This window comes from Lycium ferocissimum, chromosome 1, assembly GCF_029784015.1.
Source record: "Lycium ferocissimum isolate CSIRO_LF1 chromosome 1, AGI_CSIRO_Lferr_CH_V1, whole genome shotgun sequence".
In the NCBI taxonomy this organism is placed as follows: Eukaryota; Viridiplantae; Streptophyta; class Magnoliopsida; order Solanales; family Solanaceae; genus Lycium; species Lycium ferocissimum.
The window spans coordinates 51,952,169-51,958,490 of NC_081342.1; positions in this window are offsets into that span (position 1 = coordinate 51,952,169).

Consider the following 6,322-nt stretch of genomic DNA (forward strand, 5'->3'; position numbering starts at 1 on the left):
CGAAAGGGCAATAAAAGTTACCTTAGTATGCTTTTCAAGTGCTTAGCTTCTGCTAGTGGCGAGGCAGCAAGGCAATTAAGTTCAGTTGGAAATAGGGGTGGCTGTGGTATTGTATGGTATTGGTTACTTCGATTTTATGTTTTTAAAAATATTATACCATTACCATACCCAATTAATTCGGTATGGTTTGGTATATTAAGTTCGGTTTCCTATATTTTGTGGTATAGTAAATCGGTAACCATGATTTGTTCGACTTCGACTTACATATAATCATATGAGAGGATTGAATTACGTTTTCGGTTTTTCAAGAAACATTTCAATTATATTATACAAACACCTTACATATGTAAAAATATTCAAAAGAAAGTACAAGCAATTCCTTTCGTTAATCAATTACACAAAAGTGAACTTCAGTCATATAGAGTAGTCAAAGTTCCAACGTCTAAACATGTGATCGAATCAACCAGGTTTAGCAGCTAGTAAAACTTAAAAGGAGCTTCAAGAAACCATTTCGAGCCAACTTTGTTAAATGGTACATACCATATTGGGGATTTCTTTATTACAGATCCATGTTACAACATCAGCAAATTATAGCAGCTTATTTCTAACCTTTTAAAAAAAAAAATTGTATACCAGATACATGTGATTAAACTAACTAATTTTAGCAGTCTGCAATGAAAGAGCTTCAAGAACATGTAATTATAATTATTGGACCTACCAATGTTTGCCTTATTATGAGGTAGAAGTACAATTTAGTGAAGGGTTCCTTAGGCCTATATTAGACCCAAAAGTTTTGCCATAACTTTGAGCAGATTTGTGTATTGTAGGACAAAGAAATATGTGACCCTTTCTTTCTAATTTTGGAAGTTGTATCAATGTTCTTTTGGATGAGCAATTTGGACAAATAGTCTTTAATGTGGTTACTAAGAAAGTAAGCATTATGCCATAATTCTACAGGTCGGAGTTGAGTGACTTTTACAAAGCAGCGTGCAAAGAAGTCATACAGCAAGTAAGAGTAACAGCACCCTTCACAAGCATTAAGACAGCCAATACCTAAAATGTACATGATTTTTTTGGATTTAAAAAAAATAAATAGATAGACAACTTAATGTGAGGATTACTATCCTAATGGGAGCAAGATTCTCCCAAAACAAAGCCATGACTCAGGATCATATTCATATGTTCTTATCATTGAATTCATTTGTACTTTAGAATTATTAATTAAAAAGTGAATGTCTATTTAAAAGATAATAATTTTTCACAAATGTCTAAGTTTAATGTAGAAAATGCGGAGTTTTATTCAACGCATAGAATCTCTATTGCATTAGCCTTTGCTATAAACGACGTCATAGATACTTTTTTCCGTGAGTGGCCATCCATTAAGGGGATGTTTACCACTCATTGCTAAAGGCTGTTAATCATCATCAACTACGCATTGTTCTTGATTGTACACAGAGTATGAACTCTTGCTAGAGGAAAATACGCCATTTTTACCCATCCAAATAAGAAAAAGTTAGATATTATCATGTTACTTGAAGTTTGACGAACAATCTTCAACAATTACATGAGTAGTATCTAAGATACTAGATGGTCCCAACTATTCAAATCTTGTGATACATGATTAAAACTTCATTTTTTTTTAAAGAAACGATACATTGGTTGAAATAAATAGCTTTGATTTCAAATCCCTCAAATGGGAAGGTTCAAGTATTCAAATGTACACACTTAAACCCAAATTTATTGCATAAAAGGTACCAGTTGACAAATTTTTAAAATCATCAAAATCAAAATGACAAAAGGATCTGTTTTGTTATCATTCTAGATGACAAATTTTGTGAATCAACTTAGCAAGTCGACCAAGCGCAGTCAACTTTTCCCTCTTCGTATGCCAATATTTGCTCCATGTCTTATGAGAAACAATGCTACTTGTCAAGTAAAGAACAAATAAAAAGGTAAATTAAATTTTGTTTACATAATATCGTTACAACTTTTTTTTACACGAAGGTGAAGGGAATTCTTGCAATCTCAAATACAGAATAGCAGCGGAATATAAAATTTATTGCTTAATCCCTATACAAGATCTATGTGTTTCAATCAATTCGACAAAAGGATCAGATTACTTACCTTTTTATGCGTGATTCCTCGATATACTTTCTGCCAAAAATGAACTGTAGGTGCTGCTCGAAAACAAACGACCACCCTCTACCAAAAGATTCACACAAGAATGATCACAAATAGACACGAAGTGCTAGCTTCAAGTTCTGGGGTATAATTTCAGGTTGCAGAGCTTAAGTCGGCTACCAGAATTTAGGTCATAGTTATTTCGAAAATAACTATGCAAAAGGTTTTTCTGTATACTGAAATATTAATGTCTCTTACTATTAATAGTGATACATTCATCCTAATAATACGAGCCATAGCTCATGTAGAGTCCTAACTGATTAGGATATCTAATTAATTAAGATCCTAACTAACTAGGGATCCTTACTTGATTAAATATTTCAGTCTTTAGATAACTGTTATCTATATTTATAGTTATCCAATAATATAAATATAAATCTGAATTACATTTTAACCATAAAATAAATTCGGATTACATTATCTAAATAATGCAATAACAAAAATACGAATTTATATATTCATAATATATAAATACAAATTAACTAAAATAACCCCAGTCCGTTCATCACATTCTTGATGTGCGACCCAATAGGTTTATATTACGTTGGCAGTAGAATTAATACTATATTAATTTTACAAATCATAATTGGTCTCTAGAAAAACATTATGACTAACCCAAGTCATAATAATTTAAAGTTCGTAATAAGCTAATTAAATAGCATATGTCATAGTCCTTTTGTCACACGATATTTAATTCGAACATAAGGCATGTATAGTGTCATCCTTATATTGTTCAAATGTAATTTCCCGATCCCTTAGTAAACTGATAAGTCAAATACTACTGATAACTCTTTCAGTTCATCTAAGCACGGCCATTCATTTCTCAGGCTTACTAATCGAGGGGCCCAAAAGATATCTCTCTCAAAGAGAGGGACAAATTCCATCTTTAATAATCACTATCCTCCACATAATTCACATTATGTTCAATCATACACTTTATGATTATCCGGTTAAAGATAACGTTTGTGAATATCAAAAAAAAAAAATGTTCCTTATGTAGGATACTGTGATAATCTCAGGTGTGAGGATTAATTGACATAACTATTATGAGAATCACTTATGACACTAATTCATGTAGTGATCCCATAACGGGTCTATCCAGTATGTTGTTCTCTAACAAATACCTATGAGTTTAGTTTGTACCGTACACATAATTATTTCATAATTGTCGATTAAGCTCATACTAGTGTTATATCATTATAATCAAATTATAAATGATTAACTAGGGATATATATTATTATATGTAACATGAAAACAATATAATAATTAGAAATATAAAGTAAAACTTCTTTTATTAATCTAAAACATAACTAACAAATAAGGTCCATACAATGGCCTAGAGCATAACCACCAACAGAAGATTCTCGACAACAACAAAAATCATACCAAAATTTGTTCTAGGTAAATCCATCAACTCAAGAAGGTATATATAACTATATCTAGGCTAATATTTTAGCAATGGATAAAATTACACCAATAGAATTGAATTACTGAAATGTCGCCAAAAGGGAGGCTCCAAGCCTACTTATGGAAAACCTTTTGTCGCTCAAGAAATCTCCGATTAGAACAAGTTTTTGTGATCAACACTAATTTGAGGGAAGCATACATAGGAACACTTCTATGAAATGCATCTTGAATACTATGGAATAAAAGCCAGAGAATAATAAAACAACAATAGATATTATTCCATTAATAATAGCTTCATGAATTTATTAACAAACTTTGAAAGGTTGTAGTGGTGCAAACAAAAAGCTTCAATTATAAATCGTTTAAACTATCCCGCTTCCATTATCATTTCTAACAATGACTATAGAGATGTGGCTATGTATTATTTACGGGAGAATGTGCCAACACCAACTTTCTGGTACTAACTTTAGCAAAGAGTAAGGGGAAAAAAGTACTAAAAACAAGACTATGGAGTTATTGATGGCCAGAACCATGTGAAGATGCCCAAACAGTTAGCTTGAGCTTGTCAAAGCCATATATGCAAAACGGTAGAGGTAATTGAATTAAAGACACAAGTATCCCGAAGAAAATTCTCTGAAGCAACAACGAAGCTGTTATACCTCGCATTTCGTGTGTATTCGGAAAAATTGGAAATAATTCGGAATGCTAAGAAATAAGGTTCCAATTGGATTCTACTTAATGTGCATGTGATGTTGAAGGAAATATTGTCGCGGAAATATTAAGGAAGCTTAAGGGCAAAATTGGAATCTTGAAAATTAGACCCGTAAATTTCCAAAACGATCCCTCACCAATTGGGCTTAAAAGAAATGATGAAAATTTGGCCCAAAAAGAATAGGGTGGCCGGCCATGGCTTGTCTTGGCCCAACCACGAGGTGGTCATGTGACAAGCCATGTGACCACCTAGACAATTATAAAAGAGGCCAAGGTTCAAGAAAATTCAAGAAAACAAGAGAAAACAAGAGCAAAAAAAAAAAAAAAAAGGAGAGAGGAGACTATTCGGCTGGCCATAGAAGAAATTCACCCCCAAAAATCTTGCTCCAAAAATTTATATCTTGTGATTTTCCTACTAAATTAAGCCTCCTTTACAACTTGGTGTAATTGGTTTGGAAGATTAAGCCTTGGTTTTGTTGCTTGGACAACTTAAGGAAGTGAAGAAGTTGGAAGTGTAAGGTAAGAATTCATCCTTTCTAATTGTGTTTTGAAGGTTTGTTTGTGTTGTAGTATGTGCAAATGAGTTGAGAGCATAGAAACATGGAGGTTTGCATGGTGGAAGTGGATGCATGTTGGTGGCCGTGTGTATGTTTAACATGTAGCATGATTATGTTAAGTTTTATGTTGTACTATACTTGTAGACATTGTAGAATTTGCATTGGAAAGGAAAGATGGATAAAAACTTGTTGGAATGAGAATTTAGCCTATGGCCGTGTGATATGTGGAAGGAGAAATTATGTTGAATTTATTTTGTTTAATATGTTAGTTGCGTCGTCGCGATCGTTATAAGGTAAATGGAAGTTTAACGGGTTAAGTTTGGCATTAGAATTGCATATATGTGTTGTAGGAAAGTATATGAGTTTTTACATAGTTGATATGGAAATATGGAAATGCGGTGTTTAAGTGCTAGTTATGATGGTTGTTAATGAATTCGAGAAATGATAATGTGTTATGAACATGTTGATTGAAGAATGGAAGTTTTGGGCGAGTTATGGCTTCGGTGGAAAATTTATATATTTTGCGAATAATATGTAAAATTATATGAAATGTCTCTAAATGATGTTGGGATGATGTTGGTGAGTAAATAAGTATGAAAATATGGATATTGAATTATAAACGCAAAGTTAGTTTGGAAGTTGTCGCTTTATGTTGAAAGAAGACTATTCGTGTTGGTTTGCGATTCTTGTTGTGGATTAATGTTATTGGTTGGTTGTTTGTTGTTGTTAATTGTTTTGAGCCGAGTCAAATCTCTCGGGGTATCGTATTTATAGGGAGGTGCCGCCGAATTTTGTTAGACAAGATAGAAACCAAAGATTGAAATGTCAAGCCTGAATAGTAAACGGTAAAGATGACCATTTGTAGGATTTGGACGAAAAGGATCGGAGTTTCGAGAGCTTAAAAGCGCGAAAGGTATGTAAAGCTCTTTCCTTTCTCTTGGCATGTCTAAGGTATACTAGGATCGGAATTCGCGCCTTGGACAACTCCACTCTTCGGAATCCACGTTCGAAATTGTCCCTTTTCTTTCGGTAGAAATGAATTAGTTAAGTTGTTTTGAGTTGAAAGGTTTATGTCTAAACACCTAGAACTTGTGCAAGTAAAATCCGATTACCCTAAAAACCTTTATAAGCGATTCCATAAAGCCTATTATACATAATTTGTGTCCACCCCCTCGGTGACCCGAGGTGGGCCCACTATTTCCGATTTTACCCTTTTGTGACTATGACTTGTTTTCGAGCAATTTTAAAGGAAATGTTTTAACTACTATTTTGTCTATTTCTAGAAAATTGTTTTAAATATTCCGTTAAGTCTTATGAACTATTTTGGACCTATGGAAACGATCTCGAAAGGTTATTTCTCCGTAATTCGTTATGACATCCGAACTCACTTCGTTCATGTCTCCGTCCGATTTCATCGATTGACTTGTTATTCGATATGCCTTCATCGAGTCTCTGGAAACATATA